Source organism: Balaenoptera borealis (genome assembly GCF_965194805.1).
Source record: "Balaenoptera borealis genome assembly, chromosome: 1".
In the NCBI taxonomy this organism is placed as follows: Eukaryota; Metazoa; Chordata; class Mammalia; order Artiodactyla; family Balaenopteridae; genus Balaenoptera; species Balaenoptera borealis.
Genome location: NC_138860.1, coordinates 72339300 through 72362414, shown reverse-complemented (window position 1 = coordinate 72362414; position 23115 = coordinate 72339300).

Here is a 23115-nt window from a genome sequence, read left to right as displayed (position 1 = left end):
GGAAAGACACAGGCAGGCAAATGAGCACTGCAGCAATATTGAAATAGCCAAGACATGGAAGCAGAAAAAAGGTTCATAAACAGATGAATGGACAAAGAAGAAGTGGTATACGTACCAAATAGAATAGTAGCCTCGGGAAAAAAATGAACAATGCCGTTTTCAGGACTACAGTTGAGCCTAGAAATAATCATATAACGTTAAGTAACTCAAAAGGGTACGACAAATATCCTATGAAAACATTTATACATGTTATCCTAAGATTGCTACCAATGAACATATTTCCACAGAAAAAGACACTCACAGACTTATCAAATAAACTAATGGTTAGCCAAAATGAAAGATGGGAGGATGGGTAAATTAGGACTATGGGGTTAACATACATATACTAATGTATGTTAAGTGTATAAAAACATATAACAGATAAACTGTATGAATTATATAATCACCAATACCTTTAAAATATACATTTTGTAATCACATACATGGTAACAGGACCCGAAGATGAACAGACATATGTATGAATCATTGAGCAGATTCTGTACAGCCAGGCAATCAAAACACTCTAATCAAATTTACTCTGATAAGAAATAGAAATTAAATTTAAAAAACAAACATAAGTAAGGAGACATAAACTTCTTGGGGCTTGTCCCAGCACATTCCACTCTAATTTACAACCTCGGAACACTACCTCCAGGAAGACTCTGTTGCCGTAGTAACAAGAGTTGAGAACGTAATAATGCTGCGGCCTTGTGGCTGTTTCCCACAACAGCAGCTTTAAACCCAGTACTAATAGTTGCTTAATAGTCACAAGGACTGCAGGGCTCTAAATGACACCTGCCCTGAAAAATGCCCTGGGGTAGGGAATAGGCAAGAAAATTCAACACATGAGAAATTTTTCAAGAAGTCAATAAGAGGAGGGAAGTTGTACTCACTCTTTAAAAAAAAAGGAAAAGAAAAAAAAGGACATGCCTAAAGCTCAGTATAAGGAATTATTAGACACATGCAAATTCAAATTCAACAAGGTTTCAGCTCACACCAGTCATTTCCATCAGCAAAATGTCTATAAACTATAAATGCTGAAGGGGTTTTAGAGAACTGTGTACCTTCTAGCTGCTGGTGGGATGTAAAGTGGTAACAGCACTAACGCAAACTGAATGGAGCTTCTTGAAAAGGTAAAAATTGAGCTACCATATGATGCAGCAGGTCACCCTTTGGGCCTATAACCTAAGACCACCTGAATCGGAAAGACACAGGCAGGCAAATGAGCACTGCAGCAATATTGAAATAGCCAAGACATGGAAGCAGAAAAAAGGTTCATAAACAGATGAATGGACAAAGAAGAAGTAGTATACGTACCAAATAGAATAGTAGCCTGGGGAAAAAAATGAACAACGCCGTTTTCAGGACTACAGTTGAGCCTAGAAATAATCATATAAGGTTAAGTAACTCAAAAGGGTACGACAAAGATCCTATGATAATATTTATACATGTTATCCTAAGATTGCTACCAATGAACATATTTCCACAGAAAAAGACACTCACAGACTTATGAAATAAACTAATGGTTAGCAAAATGAAAGGTGGGAGGATGGGTAAATTAGGACTAGGGGGTTAACATACATATACTAATGTATGTTAAGTGTATAAAAACATATAACAGATAAACTGTATGAATTATATAATCACCAATACCTTTAAAATATACATTTTGTAATCACATACATGGTAACAGGACCCGAGGATGAACAGACATATGTATGAATCATTGAGCAGATTCTGTACAGCCAGGCAATCAAAACACTAAAATCAAATTTACTCCGATAAGAAATAGAAATTAAATTTAAAAAACAAACATAAGTAAGGAGACATAAACTTCTGGAGGCTTGTCCCAGCACATTCCACTCTAATTTACAACCTCGGAACACTACCTCCAGGAAGACTCTGTTGCCATAGTAACAAGAGTTGAGAACGTAATAATGCTGCCGCCTTGTGGCTGTTTCCCACAACAGCAGCTTTAAACCCAGTGCTAAGTGTTGCTTAATAGTCAAAACGACTGCAGGGGTCTAAATGACACCTGCCCTCAAAAAATGCCCTGGGGTTGGGAATACGCAAGAAAATTCAACACATGAGAAATTTTTCAAAAAGTGAATATGAAGAGGGAAGTTGTACTCACACTTTAACAAAAAAAGGAAAAGAAGAAAAAGGATATGCCTAAAGATCAGTATAAGGAATTATTCGCCACATGCGTATCCATCCTCCAAAAAGGTTTCAGCTCACACCAGTCAAATGGCCATCAGCAAAAAGTCTACAAACTATAAATGCTGAAGGGGTTTTAGAGAAATGTATACCTTCTATCTGCTGCTGGGATGTAAAGTGGTAACAGCACTAACGCAAACTGAATGGAGCTGCTTGAAAAGGTAAAAATTGAGCTACCATATGATGCGGCAGGGCACCTCTTCGGCTTATAACCTAAGACTACCAGAATCGGAAAGACACAGGCAGTCAAATGTGCACTGCAGCAATATGGAAATAGCAAAGACATGGAAGCAAAAAAAATGTCCATAAACAGATGAATGGACAGAGAAGAAGTGGTATATGGACAGAATGCAATAGTAGCCTCGGGGAAAAAATGAACAATGCCGTTTTAAGGACTAGAGTTGAGCCTAGAAATAATCATATAAGGTTAAGTAAGTCAAAAGGGTATGACAAATATCCTATGATATCATTTATACATGTTATCCTAAGATTGCTACCAATGAACATATTTCCACAGAAAAAGACACTCACAGACTTATGAAATAAACTAATTGTTAGCCAAAATGAAAGGTGGGAGGATGGGTAAATTAGGACTATGGGATTAACATACATATACTAATGTATGTTAAGTGTATAAAAACATATAACAGATAAACTGTATGAATTATATAATCACCAATACCTTTAAAATATATATTCTGTAATCACATACATGGTAACAGAATCCGAAGATGAACAGACATATGTAGGAATCATTGAGCAGTTTCTGTATAGCCAGACAATCAAAACACTCTAATCAAATTTACTCCGATAAGAAATAGAAATTTAATTTAAAAAACAAAGCTAAGTAAGGAGACATAAACTTCTGGGGGGCTTGTCCCAGCACATTCCACTCTAATTTACAACCTCGGAACACTACCTCCAGGAAGATTCTGTTGCCCTAGTAACAAGAGATGAGAACGTAATAATGCTGCCGCCTTGTGGCTCTTTCCCACAACAGCAGCTTTAAACCCAGTGCTAATGGTTGCTTAATAGTCACATGGACTGCAGGGCTCTAAATGACACCTGCCCTGAAAAATGCCCTGGGGTAGGGAATAGGCAATAATATTCAACACATGAGAAATTTTTCAAGAAATCAATAAGAGGAGGGAAGTTGTACTCACTCTTTAAAAAAAAAGGAAAAGAAAAAAAAGGACATGCCTAAACCTCAGTATAAGGAATTATTAGACACATGCAAATGCAAATTCAAAAAGGTTTCAGCTCACACCAGTCATTTCCATCAGCAAAATGTCTACAAACTATAAATGCTGAAGGAGTTTTAGAGAACTGTGTACCTTCTAGATCCTGGTGGGATGTAAAGTGGTAACAGCACTAACGCAAACTGAATTGAGCTGTTGAAAAGGTAAAAATTGAGCTACCATATGATGCGGCAGGTCACCTTTTGGGCCTATAACCTAAGACCACCTGAATCGGAAAGACACAGGCAGGCAAATGAGCACTGCAGCAATATTGAAATAGCCAAGACATGGAAGCAGAAAAAAGGTTCATAAACAGATGAATGGACAAAGAAGAAGTGGTATACGTACCAAATAGAATAGTAGCCTCGGGAAAAAAATGAACAATGCCGTTTTCAGGACTACAGTTGAGCCTAGAAATAATCATATAAGGTTAAGTAACTCAAAAGGGTACGACAAATATCCTATGATAACATTTATACATGTTACCCTAAGATTGCTACCAATGAACATATTTCCACAGAAAAAGACACTCACAGACTTATGGAATAAACTAATGGTTAGCCAAAATGAAAGGTGGGAGGATGGGTTAACTAGGACTATGGGGTTAACATACATATACTAATGTATGTTAAGTGTATAAAAACATATAACAGATAAACTGTATGAATTATATAATCACCAATACCTTTAAAATATACATTTTGTAATCACATACATGGTAACAGGACCCGAGGATGAACAGACATATGTATGAATCATTGAGCCGATTCTGTACAGCCAGGCAATCAAAACACTAAAATCAAATTTACTCCGATAAGAAATAGAAATTAAATTTAAAAAACAAACATAAGTAAGGAGACATAAACTTCTGGAGGCTTGTCCCAGCACATTCCACTCTAATTTACAACCTCGGAACACTACCTCCAGGAAGACTCTGTTGCCATAGTAACAAGAGTTGAGAACGTAATAATGCTGCCGCCTTGTGGCTGTTTCCCACAACAGCAGCTTTAAACCCAGTGCTAAGGGTTGCTTAATAGTCAAAACGACTGCAGGGGTCTAAATGACACCTGCCCTCAAAAAATGCCCTGGGGTAGGGAATACGCAAGAAAATTCAACACATGAGAAATTTTTCAAAAAGTGAATATGAAGAGGGAAGTTGTACTCACACTTTAACAAAAAAAGGAAAAGAAGAAAAAGGATATGCCTAAAGATCAGCATAAGGAATTATTCGCCACATGCGTATCCAACCTCCAAAAAGGTTTCAGCTCACACCAGTCAAATGGCCATCAGCAAAAAGTCTACAAACTATAAATGCTGAAGGGGTTTTAGAGAAATGTATACCTTCTATCTGCTGCTGGGATGTAAAGTGGTAACAGCACTAACGCAAACTGAATGGAGCTGCTTGAAAAGGTAAAAATTGAGCTACCATATGATGCGGCAGGGCACCTCTTCGGCTTATAACCTAAGACTACCAGAATCGGAAAGACACAGGCAGTCAAATGTGCACTGCAGCAATATGGAAATAGCAAAGACATGGAAGCAAAAAAAATGTCCATAAACAGATGAATGGACAGAGAAGAAGTGGTATATGGACAGAATGCAATAGTAGCCTCGGGGAAAAAATGAACAATGCCGTTTTAAGGACTAGAGTTGAGCCTAGAAATAATCATATAAGGTTAAGTAAGTCAAAAGGGTATGACAAATATCCTATGATATCATTTATACATGTTATCCTAAGATTGCTACCAATGAACATATTTCCACAGAAAAAGACACTCACAGACTTACGAAATAAACTAATTGTTAGCCAAAATGAAAGGTGGGAGGATGGGTAAATTAGGACTATGGGATTAACATACATATACTAATGTATGTTAAGTGTATAAAAACATATAACAGATAAACTGTATGAATTATATAATCACCAATACCTTTAAAATATACATTCTGTAATCACATACATGGTAACAGAATCCGAAGATGAACAGACATATGTAGGAATCATTGAGCAGTTTCTGTACAGCCAGACAATCAAAACACTCTAATCAAATTTACTCCGATAAGAAATAGAAATTTAATTTAAAAAACAAACCTAAGTAAGGAGACATAAACTTCTGGGGGCTTGTCCCAGCACATTCCACTCTAATTTACAACCTCGGAACACTACCTCCAGGAAGATTCTGTTGCCCTAGTAACAAGAGATGAGAACGTAATAATGCTGCCGCCTTGTGGCTCTTTCCCACAACAGCAGCTTTAAACCCAGTGCTAATGGTTGCTTAATAGTCACATGGACTGCAGGGCTCTAAATGACACCTGCCCTGAAAAATGCCCTGGGGTAGGGAATAGGCAAGAATATTCAACACATGAGAAATTTTTCAAGAAGTCAATAAGAGGAGGGAAGTTGTACTCACTCTTTAAAAAAAAGGAAAAGAAAAAAAAGGACATGCCTAAAGCTCAGTAGAATGAATTATTAGACACATGCAAATTCAAATTCAAAAAGGTTTCAGCTCACACCAGTCGTTTCCATCAGCAAAATGTCTACAAACTATAAATGCTGAAGGGGTTTTAGAGAACTGTGTACCTTCTAGCTGCTGGTGGGATGTAAAGTGGTAACAGCACTAACACAAACTGAATGGAGCTGCTTGAAAAGATAAAAATTGAGCTACCATATGATGCGGCAGGTCAACTTTTGGGCCTATAACCTAAGACCACCTGAATCGGAAAGACACAGGCAGGCAAATGAGCACTGCAGCAATATTGAAATAGCCAAGACATGGAAGCAGAAAAAAGGTTCATAAACAGATGAATGGACAAAGAAGAAGCGGTATACGTACCAAATAGAATAGTAGCCTCGGGAAAAAAATGAACAATGCCGTTTTCAGGACTACAGTTGAGCCTAGAAATAATCATATAACGTTAAGTAACTCAAAAGGGTACGACAAATATCCTATGATAACATTTATACATGTTACCCTAAGATTGCTACCAATGAACATATTTCCACAGAAAAAGACACTCACAGACTTATCAAATAAACTAATGGTTAGTCAAAATGAAAGGTGGGAGGATGGGTAAATTAGGACTATGGGGTTAACATACATATACTAATGTATGTTAAGTGTATAAAAACATATAACAGATAAACTGTATGAATTATATAATCACCAATACCTTTTCAAATATACATTTTGTAATCACATACATGGTAACAGGACCCGAAGATGAACAGACATATGTATGAATCATTGAGCAGATTCTGTACAGCCAGGCAATCAAAACACTCTAATCAAATTTACTCTGATAAGAAATAGAAATTAAATTTAAAAAACAAACATAAGTAAGGAGACATAAACTTCTGGGGGCTTGTCTCAGCACATTCCACTCTAATTTACAACCTCGGATCACTACCTCCAGGAAGACTCTGTTGCTGTAGTAACAAGAGTTGAGGACGTAATAATGCTGCCGCCTTGTGGCTGTTTCCCACAACAGCAGCTTTAAACCCAGTGCTAATAGTTGCTTAATAGTCACAAGGACTGCAGGGCTCTAAATGACACCTGCCCTGAAAAATGCCCTGGGGTAGGGAATAGGCAAGAAAATTCAACACATGAGAAATTTTTCAAGAAGTCAATAAGAGGAGGGAAGTTGTACTCACTCTTTAAAAAAAAAGGAAAAGAAAAAAAAGGACATGCCTAAAGCTCAGTATAAGGAATTATTAGACACATGCAAATTCAAATTCAACAAGGTTTCAGCTCACACCAGTCATTTCCATCAGCAAAATGTCTATAAACTATAAATGCTGAAGGGGTTTTAGAGAACTGTGTACCTTCTAGCTGCTGGTGGGATGTAAAGTGGTAACAGCACTAACGCAAACTGAATGGAGCTGCTTGAAAAGGTAAAAATTGAGCTACCATATGATGCAGGAGGTCACCCTTTGGGCCTATAACCTAAGACCACCTGAATCGGAAAGACACAGGCAGGCAAATGAGCACTGCAGCAATATTGAAATAGCCAAGACATGGAAGCAGAAAAAAGGTTCATAAACAGATGAATGGACAAAGAAGAAGTAGTATACGTACCAAATAGAATAGTAGCCTGGGGAAAAAAATGAACAACGCCGTTTTCAGGACTACAGTTGAGCCTAGAAATAATCATATAAGGTTAAGTAACTCAAAAGGGTACGACAAAGATCCTATGATAATATTTATACATGTTATCCTAAGATTGCTACCAATGAACATATTTCCACAGAAAAAGACACTCACAGACTTATGAAATAAACTAATGGTTAGCAAAATGAAAGGTGGGAGGATGGATAAATTAGGACTATGGGGTTAACATACATATACTAATGTATGTTAAGTGTATAAAAACATATAACAGATAAACTGTATGAATTATATAATCACCAATACCTTTAAAATATACATTCTGTAATCACATACATGGTAACAGAACCCGAAGATGAACAGACATATGTAGGAATCATTGAGCAGTTTCTGTACAGCCAGACAATCAAAACACTCTAATCAAATTTACTCCGATAAGAAATAGAAATTAAATTTAAAAAACAAACCTAAGTAAGGAGACATAAACTTCTGGGGGCTTGTCCCAGCACATTCCACTCTAATTTACAACCTCGGAACACTACCTCCAGGAAGATTCTGTTGCCCTAGTAACAAGAGATGAGAACGTAATAATGCTGCCGCCTTGTGGCTCTTTCCCACAACAGCAGCTTTAAACCCAGTGCTAATGGTTGCTTAATAGTCACATGGACTGCAGGGCTCTAAATGACACCTGCCCTGAAAAATGCCCTGGGGTAGGGAATAGGCAAGAATATTCAACACATGAGAAATTTTTCAAGAAGTCAATAAGAGGAGGGAAGTTGTACTCACTCTTTAAAAAAAAGGAAAAGAAAAAAAAGGACATGCCTAAAGCTCAGTAGAATGAATTATTAGACACATGCAAATTCAAATTCAAAAAGGTTTCAGCTCACACCAGTCGTTTCCATCAGCAAAATGTCTACAAACTATAAATGCTGAAGGGGTTTTAGAGAACTGTGTACCTTCTAGCTGCTGGTGGGATGTAAAGTGGTAACAGCACTAACACAAACTGAATGGAGCTGCTTGAAAAGATAAAAATTGAGCTACCATATGATGCGGCAGGTCACCTTTTGGGCCTATAACCTAAGACCACCTGAATCGGAAAGACACAGGCAGGCAAATGAGCACTGCAGCAATATTGAAATAGCCAAGACATGGAAGCAGAAAAAAGGTTCATAAACAGATGAATGGACAAAGAAGAAGTGGTATACGTACCAAATAGAATAGTAGCCTCGGGAAAAAAATGAACAATGCCGTTTTCAGGACTACAGTTGAGCCTAGAAATAATCATATAACGTTAAGTAACTCAAAAGGGTACGACAAATATCCTATGAAAACATTTATACATGTTATCCTAAGATTGCTACCAATGAACATATTTCCACAGAAAAAGACACTCACAGACTTATCAAATAAACTAATGGTTAGCCAAAATGAAAGGTGGGAGGATGGGTAAATTAGGACTATGGGGTTAACATACATATACTAATGTATGTTAAGTGTATAAAAACATATAACAGATAAACTGTATGAATTATATAATCACCAATACCTTTAAAATATACATTTTGTAATCACATACATGGTAACAGGACCCGAAGATGAACAGACATATGTATGAATCATTGAGCAGATTCTGTACAGCCAGGCAATCAAAACACTCTAATCAAATTTACTCTGATAAGAAATAGAAATTAAATTTAAAAAACAAACATAAGTAAGGAGACATAAACTTCTGGGGGCTTGTCCCAGCACATTCCACTCTAATTTACAACCTCGGAACACTACCTCCAGGAAGACTCTGTTGCCGTAGTAACAAGAGTTGAGAACGTAATAATGCTGCGGCCTTGTGGCTGTTTCCCACAATAGCAGCTTTAAACCCAGTACTAATAGTTGCTTAATAGTCACAAGGACTGCAGGGCTATAAATGACACCTGCCCTGAAAAATGCCCTGGGGTAGGGAATAGGCAAGAAAATTCAACACATGAGAAATTTTTCAAGAAGTCAATAAGAGGAGGGAAGTTGTACTCACTCTTTAAAAAAAAAGGAAAAGAAAAAAAAGGACATGCCTAAAGCTCAGTATAAGGAATTATTAGACACATGCAAATTCAAATTCAACAAGGTTTCAGCTCACACCAGTCATTTCCATCAGCAAAATGTCTATAAACTATAAATGCTGAAGGGGTTTTAGAGAACTATGTACCTTCTAGCTGCTGGTGGGATGTAAAGTGGTAACAGCACTAACGCAAACTGAATGGAGCTTCTTGAAAAGGTAAAAATTGAGCTACCATATGATGCAGCAGGTCACCCTTTGGGCCTATAACCTAAGACCACCTGAATCGGAAAGACACAGGCAGGCAAATGAGCACTGCAGCAATATTGAAATAGCCAAGACATGGAAGCAGAAAAAAGGTTCATAAACAGATGAATGGACAAAGAAGAAGTGGTATACGTACCAAATAGAATAGTAGCCTGGGGAAAAAAATGAACAACGCCGTTTTCAGGACTACAGTTGAGCCTAGAAATAATCATATAAGGTTAAGTAACTCAAAAGGGTACGACAAATATCCTATGATAACATTTATACATGTTATCCTAAGATAGCTACCAATGAACATATTTCCACAGAAAAAGACACTCACAGACTTATGAAATAAACTAATGGTTAGCCAAAATGAAAGGTGGGAGGATGGGTTAACTAGGACAATGGGGTTAACATACATATACTAATGTATGTTAAGTGTATAAAAACATATAACAGATAAACTGTATGAATTATATAATCACCAATACCTTTAAAATATACATTTTGTAATCACATACATGGTAACAGGACCCGAGGATGAACAGACATATGTATGAATCATTGAGCAGATTCTGTACAGCCAGGCAATCAAAACACTAAAATCAAATTTACTCCGATAAGAAATAGAAATTAAATTTAAAAAACAAACATAAGTAAGGAGACATAAACTTCTGGAGGCTTGTCCCAGCACATTCCACTCTAATTTACAACCTCGGAACACTACCTCCAGGAAGACTCTGTTGCCATAGTAACAAGAGTTGAGAACGTAATAATGCTGCCACCTTGTGGCTGTTTCCCACAACAGCAGCTTTAAACCCAGTGCTAAGGGTTGCTTAATAGTCAAAACGACTGCAGGGGTCTAAATGACACCTGCCCTCAAAAAATGCCCTGGGGTAGGGAATACGCAAGAAAATTCAACACATGAGAAATTTTTCAAAAAGTGAATATGAAGAGGGAAGTTGTACTCACACTTTAACAAAAAAAGGAAAAGAAGAAAAAGGATATGCCTAAAGATCAGCATAAGGAATTATTCGCCACATGCGTATCCAACCTCCAAAAAGGTTTCAGCTCACACCAGTCAATGGCCATCAGCAAAAAGTCTACAAACTATAAATGCTGAAGGGGTTTTAGAGAAATGTATACCTTCTACCTGCTGCTGGGATGTAAAGTGGTAACAGCACTAACGCAAACTGAATGGAGCTGCTTGAAAAGGTAAAAATTGAGCTACCATATGATGCGGCAGGGCACCTCTTCGGCTTATAACCTAAGACTACCAGAATCGGAAAGACACAGGCAGTCAAATGTGCACTGCAGCAATATGGAAATAGCAAAGACATGGAAGCAAAAAAAATGTCCATAAACAGATGAATGGACAGAGAAGAAGTGGTATATGGACAGAATGCAATAGTAGCCTCGGGGAAAAAATGAACAATGCCGTTTTAAGGACTAGAGTTGAGCCTAGAAATAATCATATAAGGTTAAGTAAGTCAAAAGGGTATGACAAATATCCTATGATATCATTTATACATGTTATCCTAAGATTGCTACCAATGAACATATTTCCACAGAAAAAGACACTCACAGACTTACGAAATAAACTAATTGTTAGCCAAAATGAAAGGTGGGAGGATGGGTAAATTAGGACTATGGGATTAACATACATATACTAATGTATGTTAAGTGTATAAAAACATATAACAGATAAACTGTATGAATTATATAATCACCAATACCTTTAAAATATACATTCTGTAATCACATACATGGTAACAGAATCCGAAGATGAACAGACATATGTAGGAATCATTGAGCAGTTTCTGTACAGCCAGACAATCAAAACACTCTAATCAAATTTACTCCGATAAGAAATAGAAATTTAATTTAAAAAAAAAACCTAAGTAAGGAGACATAAACTTCTGGGGGCTTGTCCCAGCACATTCCACTCTAATTTACAACCTCGGAACACTACCTCCAGGAAGATTCTGTTGCCCTAGTAACAAGAGATGAGAACGTAATAATGCTGCCGCCTTGTGGCTCTTTCCCACAACAGCAGCTTTAAACCCAGTGCTAATGGTTGCTTAATAGTCACATGGACTGCAGGGCTCTAAATGACACCTGCCCTGAAAAATGCCCTGGGGTAGGGAATAGGCAAGAATATTCAACACATGAGAAATTTTTCAAGAAGTCAATAAGAGGAGGGAAGTTGTACTCACTCTTTAAAAAAAAGGAAAAGAAAAAAAAGGACATGCCTAAAGCTCAGTAGAATGAATTATTAGACACATGCAAATTCAAATTCAAAAAGGTTTCAGCTCACACCAGTCGTTTCCATCAGCAAAATGTCTACAAACTATAAATGCTGAAGGGGTTTTAGAGAACTGTGTACCTTCTAGCTGCTGGTGGGATGTAAAGTGGTAACAGCACTAACACAAACTGAATGGAGCTGCTTGAAAAGATAAAAATTGAGCTACCATATGATGCGGCAGGTCAACTTTTGGGCCTATAACCTAAGACCACCTGAATCGGAAAGACACAGGCAGGCAAATGAGCACTGCAGCAATATTGAAATAGCCAAGACATGGAAGCAGAAAAAAGGTTCATAAACAGATGAATGGACAAAGAAGAAGCGGTATACGTACCAAATAGAATAGTAGCCTCGGGAAAAAAATGAACAATGCCGTTTTCAGGACTACAGTTGAGCCTAGAAATAATCATATAACGTTAAGTAACTCAAAAGGGTACGACAAATATCCTATGATAACATTTATACATGTTACCCTAAGATTGCTACCAATGAACATATTTCCACAGAAAAAGACACTCACAGACTTATGAAATAAACTAATTGTTAGCCAAAATGAAAGGTGGGAGGATGGGTAAATTAGGACTATGGGATTAACATACATATACTAATGTATGTTAAGTGTATAAAAACATATAACAGATAAACTGTATGAATTATATAATCACCAATACCTTTAAAATATATATTCTGTAATCACATACATGGTAACAGAATCCGAAGATGAACAGACATATGTAGGAATCATTGAGCAGTTTCTGTACAGCCAGACAATCAAAACACTCTAATCAAATTTACTCCGATAAGAAATAGAAATTTAATTTAAAAAACAAAGCTAAGTAAGGAGACATAAACTTCTGGGGGCTTGTCCCAGCACATTCCACTCTAATTTACAACCTCGGAACACTACCTCCAGGAAGATTCTGTTGCCCTAGTAACAAGAGATGAGAACGTAATAATGCTGCCGCCTTGTGGCTCTTTCCCACAACAGCAGCTTTAAACCCAGTGCTAATGGTTGCTTAATAGTCACATGGACTGCAGGGCTCTAAATGACACCTGCCCTGAAAAATGCCCTGGGGTAGGGAATAGGCAATAATATTCAACACATGAGAAATTTTTCAAGAAATCAATAAGAGGAGGGAAGTTGTACTCACTCTTTAAAAAAAAAGGAAAAGAAAAAAAAGGACATGCCTAAACCTCAGTATAAGGAATTATTAGACACATGCAAATGCAAATTCAAAAAGGTTTCAGCTCACACCAGTCATTTCCATCAGCAAAATGTCTACAAACTATAAATGCTGAAGGAGTTTTAGAGAACTGTGTACCTTCTAGATCCTGGTGGGATGTAAAGTGGTAACAGCACTAACGCAAACTGAATTGAGCTGTTGAAAAGGTAAAAATTGAGCTACCATATGATGCGGCAGGTCACCTTTTGGGCCTATAACCTAAGACCACCTGAATCGGAAAGACACAGGCAGGCAAATGAGCACTGCAGCAATATTGAAATAGCCAAGACATGGAAGCAGAAAAAAGGTTCATAAACAGATGAATGGACAAAGAAGAAGTGGTATACGTACCAAATAGAATAGTAGCCTCGGGAAAAAAATGAACAATGCCGTTTTCAGGACTACAGTTGAGCCTAGAAATAATCATATAAGGTTAAGTAACTCAAAAGGGTACGACAAATATCCTAGGATAACATTTATACATGTTATCCTAAGATAGCTACCAATGAACATATTTCCACAGAAAAAGACACTCACAGACTTATGAAATAAACTAATGGTTAGCCAAAATGAAAGGTGGGAGGATGGGTTAACTAGGACTATGGGGTTAACATACATATACTAATGTATGTTAAGTGTATAAAAACATATAACAGATAAACTGTATGAATTATATAATCACCAATACCTTTAAAATATACATTTTGTAATCACATACATGGTAACAGGACCCGAGGATGAACAGACATATGTATGAATCATTGAGCAGATTCTGTACAGCCAGGCAATCAAAACACTAAAATCAAATTTACTCCGATAAGAAATAGAAATTAAATTTAAAAAACAAACATAAGTAAGGAGACATAAACTTCTGGAGGCTTGTCCCAGCACATTCCACTCTAATTTACAACCTCGGAACACTACCTCCAGGAAGACTCTGTTGCCATAGTAACAAGAGTTGAGAACGTAATAATGCTGCCGCCTTGTGGCTGTTTCCCACAACAGCAGCTTTAAACCCAGTGCTAAGGGTTGCTTAATAGTCAAAACGACTGCAGGGGTCTAAATGACACCTGCCCTCAAAAAATGCCCTGGGGTAGGGAATACGCAAGAAAATTCAACACATGAGAAATTTTTCAAAAAGTGAATATGAAGAGGGAAGTTGTACTCACACTTTAACAAAAAAAGGAAAAGAAGAAAAAGGATATGCCTAAAGATCAGCATAAGGAATTATTCGCCACATGCGTATCCAACCTCCAAAAAGGTTTCAGCTCACACCAGTCAAATGGCCATCAGCAAAAAGTCTACAAACTATAAATGCTGAAGGGGTTTTAGAGAAATGTATACCTTCTACCTGCTGCTGGGATGTAAAGTGGTAACAGCACTAACGCAAACTGAATGGAGCTGCTTGAAAAGGTAAAAATTGAGCTACCATATGATGCGGCAGGGCACCTCTTCGGCTTATAACCTAAGACTACCAGAATCGGAAAGACACAGGCAGTCAAATGTGCACTGCAGCAATATGGAAATAGCAAAGACATGGAAGCAAAAAAAATGTCCATAAACAGATGAATGGACAGAGAAGAAGTGGTATATGGACAGAATGCAATAGTAGCCTCGGGGAAAAAATGAACAATGCCGTTTTAAGGACTAGAGTTGAGCCTAGAAATAATCATATAAGGTTAAGTAAGTCAAAAGGGTATGACAAATATCCTATGATATCATTTATACATGTTATCCTAAGATTGCTACCAATGAACATATTTCCACAGAAAAAGACACTCACAGACTTACGAAATAAACTAATTGTTAGCCAAAATGAAAGGTGGGAGGATGGGTAAATTAGGACTATGGGATTAACATACATATACTAATGTATGTTAAGTGTATAAAAACATATAACAGATAAACTGTATGAATTATATAATCACCAATACCTTTAAAATATACATTCTGTAATCACATACATGGTAACAGAATCCGAAGATGAACAGACATATGTAGGAATCATTGAGCAGTTTCTGTACAGCCAGACAATCAAAACACTCTAATCAAATTTACTCCGATAAGAAATAGAAATTTAATTTAAAAAACAAAGCTAAGTAAGGAGACATAAACTTCTGGGGGCTTGTCCCAGCACATTCCACTCTAATTTACAACCTCGGAACACTACCTCCAGGAAGATTCTGTTGCCCTAGTAACAAGAGATGAGAACGTAATAATGCTGCCGCCTTGTGGCTCTTTCCCACAACAGCAGCTTTAAACCCAGTGCTAATGGTTGCTTAATAGTCACATGGACTGCAGGGCTCTAAATGACACCTGCCCTGAAAAATGCCCTGGGGTAGGGAATAGGCAAGAATATTCAACACATGAGAAATTTTTCAAGAAGTCAATAAGAGGAGGGAAGTTGTACTCACTCTTTAAAAAAAAGGAAAAGAAAAAAAAGGACATGCCTAAAGCTCAGTAGAATGAATTATTAGACACATGCAAATTCAAATTCAAAAAGGTTTCAGCTCACACCAGTCGTTTCCATCAGCAAAATGTCTACAAACTATAAATGCTGAAGGGGTTTTAGAGAACTGTGTACCTTCTAGCTGCTGGTGGGATGTAAAGTGGTAACAGCACTAACACAAACTGAATGGAGCTGCTTGAAAAGATAAAAATTGAGCTACCATATGATGCGGCAGGTCACCTTTTGGGCCTATAACCTAAGACCACCTGAATCGGAAAGACACAGGCAGGCAAATGAGCACTGCAGCAATATTGAAATAGCCAAGACATGGAAGCAGAAAAAAGGTTCATAAACAGATGAATGGACAAAGAAGAAGTGGTATACGTACCAAATAGAATAGTAGCCTCGGGAAAGAAATGAACAATGCCGTTTTCAGGACTACAGTTGAGCCTAGAAATAATCATATAACGTTAAGTAACTCAAAAGGGTACGACAAATATCCTATGAAAACATTTATACATGTTATCCTAAGATTGCTACCAATGAACATATTTCCACAGAAAAAGACACTCACAGACTTATCAAATAAACTAATGGTTAGCCAAAATGAAAGGTGGGAGGATGGGTAAATTAGGACTATGGGGTTAACATACATATACTAATGTATGTTAAGTGTATAAAAACATATAACAGATAAACTGTATGAATTATATAATCACCAATACCTTTAAAATATACATTTTGTAATCACATACATGGTAACAGGACCCGAAGATGAACAGACATATGTATGAATCATTGAGCAGATTCTGTACAGCCAGGCAATCAAAACACTCTAATCAAATTTACTCTGATAAGAAATAGAAATTAAATTTAAAAAACAAACATAAGTAAGGAGACATAAACTTCTGGGGGCTTGTCCCAGCACATTCCACTCTAATTTACAACCTCGGAACACTACCTCCAGGAAGACTCTGTTGCCGTAGTAACAAGAGTTGAGAACGTAATAATGCTGCGGCCTTGTGGCTGTTTCCCACAATAGCAGCTTTAAACCCAGTACTAATAGTTGCTTAATAGTCACAAGGACTGCAGGGCTATAAATGACACCTGCCCTGAAAAATGCCCTGGGGTAGGGAATAGGCAAGAAAATTCAACACATGAGAAATTTTTCAAGAAGTCAATAAGAGGAGGGAAGTTGTACTCACTCTTTAAAAAAAAAGGAAAAGAAAAAAAAGGACATGCCTAAAGCTCAGTATAAGGAATTATTAGACACATGCAAATTCAAATTCAACAAGGTTTCAGCTCACACCAGTCATTTCCATCAGCAAAATGTCTATAAACTATAAATGCTGAAGGGGTTTTAGAGAACTGTGTACCTTCTAGCTGCTGGTGGGATGTAAAGTGGTAACAGCACTAACGCAAACTGAATGGAGCTTCTTGAAAAGGTAAAAATTGAGCTACCATATGATGCAGCAGGTCACCCTTTGGGCCTATAACCTAAGACCACCTGAATCGGAAAGACACAGGCAGGCAAATGAGCACTGCAGCAATATTGAAATAGCCAAGACATGGAAGCAGAAAAAAGGTTCATAAACAGATGAATGGACAAAGAAGAAGTGGTATACGTACCAAATAGAATAGTAGCCTGGGGAAAAAAATGAACAACGCCGTTTTCAGGACTACAGTTGAGCCTAGAAATAATCATATAAGGTTAAGTAACTCAAAAGGGTACGACAAATATCCTATGATAACATTTATACATGTTATCCTAAGATAGCTACCAATGAACATATTTCCACAGAAAAAGACACTCACAGACTTATGAAATAAACTAATGGTTAGCCAAAATGAAAGGTGGGAGGATGGGTTAACTAGGACAATGGGGTTAACATACATATACTAATGTATGTTAAGTGTATAAAAACATATAACAGATAAACTGTATGAATTATATAATCACCAATACCTTTAAAATATACATTTTGTAATCACATACATGGTAACAGGACCCGAGGATGAACAGACATATGTATGAATCATTGAGCAGATTCTGTACAGCCAGGCAATCAAAACACTAAAATCAAATTTACTCCGATAAGAAATAGAAATTAAATTTAAAAAACAAACATAAGTAAGGAGACATAAACTTCTGGAGGCTTGTCCCAGCACATTCCACTCTAATTTACAACCTCGGAACACTACCTCCAGGAAGACTCTGTTGCCATAGTAACAAGAGTTGAGAACGTAATAATGCTGCCACCTTGTGGCTGTTTCCCACAACAGCAGCTTTAAACCCAGTGCTAAGGGTTGCTTAATAGTCAAAACGACTGCAGGGGTCTAAATGACACCTGCCCTCAAAAAATGCCCTGGGGTAGGGAATACGCAAGAAAATTCAACACATGAGAAATTTTTCAAAAAGTGAATATGAAGAGGGAAGTTGTACTCACACTTTAACAAAAAAAGGAAAAGAAGAAAAAGGATATGCCTAAAGATCAGCATAAGGAATTATTCGCCACATGCGTATCCAACCTCCAAAAAGGTTTCAGCTCACACCAGTCAATGGCCATCAGCAAAAAGTCTACAAACTATAAATGCTGAAGGGGTTTTAGAGAAATGTATACCTTCTATCTGCTGCTGGGATGTAAAGTGGTAACAGCACTAACGCAAACTGAATGGAGCTGCTTGAAAAGGTAAAAATTGAGCGACCATATGATGCGGCAGGGCACCTCTTCGGCTTATAACCTAAGACTACCAGAATCGGAAAGACACAGGCAGTCAAATGTGCACTGCAGCAATATGGAAATAGCAAAGACATGGAAGCAAAAAAAATGTCCATAAACAGATGAATGGACAGAGAAGAAGTGGTATATGGACAGAATGCAATAGTAGCCTCGGGGAAAAAATGAACAATGCCGTTTTAAGGACTAGAGTTGAGCCTAGAAATAATCATATAAGGTTAAGTAAGTCAAAAGGGTATGACAAATATCCTATGATATCATTTATACATGTTATCCTAAGATTGCTACCAATGAACATATTTCCACAGAAAAAGACACTCACAGACTTACGAAATAAACTAATTGTTAGCCAAAATGAAAGGTGGGAGGATGGGTAAATTAGGACTATGGGATTAACATACATATACTAATGTATGTTAAGTGTATAAAAACATATAACAGATAAACTGTATGAATTATATAATCACCAATACCTTTAAAATATACATTCTGTAATCACATACATGGTAACAGAATCCGAAGATGAACAGACATATGTAGGAATCATTGAGCAGTTTCTGTACAGCCAGACAATCAAAACACTCTAATCAAATTTACTCCGATAAGAAATAGAAATTTAATTTAAAAAACAAACCTAAGTAAGGAGACATAAACTTCTGGGGGCTTGTCCCAGCACATTCCACTCTAATTTACAACCTCGGAACACTACCTCCAGGAAGATTCTGTTGCCCTAGTAACAAGAGATGAGAACGTAATAATGCTGCCGCCTTGTGGCTCTTTCCCACAACAGCAGCTTTAAACCCAGTGCTAATGGTTGCTTAATAGTCACATGGACTGCAGGGCTCTAAATGACACCTGCCCTGAAAAATGCCCTGGGGTAGGGAATAGGCAAGAATATTCAACACATGAGAAATTTTTCAAGAAGTCAATAAGAGGAGGGAAGTTGTACTCACTCTTTAAAAAAAAGGAAAAGAAAAAAAAGGACATGCCTAAAGCTCAGTAGAATGAATTATTAGACACATGCAAATTCAAATTGAAAAAGGTTTCAGCTCACACCAGTCGTTTCCATCAGCAAAATGTCTACAAACTATAAATGCTGAAGGGGTTTTAGAGAACTGTGTACCTTCTAGCTGCTGGTGGGATGTAAAGTGGTAACAGCACTAACACAAACTGAATGGAGCTGCTTGAAAAGATAAAAATTGAGCTACCATATGATGCGGCAGGTCAACTTTTGGGCCTATAACCTAAGACCACCTGAATCGGAAAGACACAGGCAGGCAAATGAGCACTGCAGCAATATTGAAATAGCCAAGACATGGAAGCAGAAAAAAGGTTCATAAACAGATGAATGGACAAAGAAGAAGCGGTATACGTACCAAATAGAATAGTAGCCTCGGGAAAAAAATGAACAATGCCGTTTTCAGGACTACAGTTGAGCCTAGAAATAATCATATAACGTTAAGTAACTCAAAAGGGTACGACAAATATCCTATGATAACATTTATACATGTTACCCTAAGATTGCTACCAATGAACATATTTCCACAGAAAAAGACACTCACAGACTTATGAAATAAACTAATTGTTAGCCAAAATGAAAGGTGGGAGGATGGGTAAATTAGGACTATGGGATTAACATACATATACTAATGTATGTTAAGTGTATAAAAACATATAACAGATAAACTGTATGAATTATATAATCACCAATACCTTTAAAATATATATTCTGTAATCACATACATGGTAACAGAATCCGAAGATGAACAGACATATGTAGGAATCATTGAGCAGTTTCTGTACAGCCAGACAATCAAAACACTCTAATCAAATTTACTCCGATAAGAAATAGAAATTTAATTTAAAAAACAAAGCTAAGTAAGGAGACATAAACTTCTGGGGGCTTGTCCCAGCACATTCCACTCTAATTTACAACCTCGGAACACTACCTCCAGGAAGATTCTGTTGCCCTAGTAACAAGAGATGAGAACGTAATAATGCTGCCGCCTTGTGGCTCTTTCCCACAACAGCAGCTTTAAACCCAGTGCTAATGGTTGCTTAATAGTCACATGGACTGCAGGGCTCTAAATGACACCTGCCCTGAAAAATGCCCTGGGGTAGGGAATAGGCAATAATATTCAACACATGAGAAATTTTTCAAGAAATCAATAAGAGGAGGGAAGTTGTACTCACTCTTTAAAAAAAAAGGAAAAGAAAAAAAAGGACATGCCTAAACCTCAGTATAAGGAATTATTAGACACATGCAAATGCAAATTCAAAAAGGTTTCAGCTCACACCAGTCATTTCCATCAGCAAAATGTCTACAAACTATAAATGCTGAAGGAGTTTTAGAGAACTGTGTACCTTCTAGATCCTGGTGGGATGTAAAGTGGTAACAGCACTAACGCAAACTGAATTGAGCTGTTGAAAAGGTAAAAATTGAGCTACCATATGATGCGGCAGGTCACCTTTTGGGCCTATAACCTAAGACCACCTGAATCGGAAAGACACAGGCAGGCAAATGAGCACTGCAGCAATATTGAAATAGCCAAGACATGGAAGCAGAAAAAAGGTTCATAAACAGATGAATGGACAAAGAAGAAGTGGTATACGTACCAAATAGAATAGTAGCCTCGGGAAAAAAATGAACAATGCCGTTTTCAGGACTACAGTTGAGCCTAGAAATAATCATATAAGGTTAAGTAACTCAAAAGGGTACGACAAATATCCTAGGATAACATTTATACATGTTATCCTAAGATTGCTACCAATGAACATATTTCCACAGAAAAAGACACTCACAGACTTATGAAATAAACTAATGGTTAGCCAAAATGAAAGGTGGGAGGATGGGTTAACTAGGACTATGGGGTTAACATACATATACTAATGTATGTTAAGTGTATAAAAACATATAACAGATAAACTGTATGAATTATATAATCACCAATACCTTTAAAATATACATTTTGTAATCACATACATGGTAACAGGACCCGAGGATGAACAGACATATGTATGAATCATTGAGCAGATTCTGTACAGCCAGGCAATCAAAACACTAAAATCAAATTTACTCCGATAAGAAATAGAAATTAAATTTAAAAAACAAACATAAGTAAGGAGACATAAACTTCTGGAGGCTTGTCCCAGCACATTCCACTCTAATTTACAACCTCGGAACACTACCTCCAGGAAGACTCTGTTGCCATAGTAACAAGAGTTGAGAACGTAATAATGCTGCCGCCTTGTGGCTGTTTCCCACAACAGCAGCTTTAAACCCAGTGCTAAGGGTTGCTTAATAGTCAAAACGACTGCAGGGGTCTAAATGACACCTGCCCTCAAAAAATGCCCTGGGGTAGGGAATACGCAAGAAAATTCAACACATGAGAAATTTTTCAAAAAGTGAATATGAAGAGGGAAGTTGTACTCACACTTTAACAAAAAAAGGAAAAGAAGAAAAAGGATATGCCTAAAGATCAGCATAAGGAATTATTCGCCACATGCGTATCCAACCTCCAAAAAGGTTTCAGCTCACACCAGTCAAATGGCCATCAGCAAAAAGTCTACAAACTATAAATGCTGAAGGGGTTTTAGAGAAATGTATACCTTCTACCTGCTGCTGGGATGTAAAGTGGTAACAGCACTAACGCAAACTGAATGGAGCTGCTTGAAAAGGTAAAAATTGAGCTACCATATGATGCGGCAGGGCACCTCTTCGGCTTATAACCTAAGACTACCAGAATCGGAAAGACACAGGCAGTCAAATGTGCACTGCAGCAATATGGAAATAGCAAAGACATGGAAGCAAAAAAAATGTCCATAAACAGATGAATGGACAGAGAAGAAGTGGTATATGGACAGAATGCAATAGTAGCCTCGGGGAAAAAATGAACAATGCCGTTTTAAGGACTAGAGTTGAGCCTAGAAATAATCATATAAGGTTAAGTAAGTCAAAAGGGTATGACAAATATCCTATGATATCATTTATACATGTTATCCTAAGATTGCGACCAATGAACATATTTCCACAGAAAAAGACACTCACAGACTTACGAAATAAACTAATTGTTAGCCAAAATGAAAGGTGGGAGGATGGGTAAATTAGGACTATGGGATTAACATACATATACTAATGTATGTTAAGTGTATAAAAACATATAACAGATAAACTGTATGAATTATATAATCACCAATACCTTTAAAATATACATTCTGTAATCACATACATGGTAACAGAATCCGAAGATGAACAGACATATGTAGGAATCATTGAGCAGTTTCTGTACAGCCAGACAATCAAAACACTCTAATCAAATTTACTCCGATAAGAAATAGAAATTTAATTTAAAAAACAAAGCTAAGTAAGGAGACATAAACTTCTGGGGGCTTGTCCCAGCACATTCCACTCTAATTTACAACCTCGGAACACTACCTCCAGGAAGATTCTGTTGCCCTAGTAACAAGAGATGAGAACGTAATAATGCTGCCGCCTTGTGGCTCT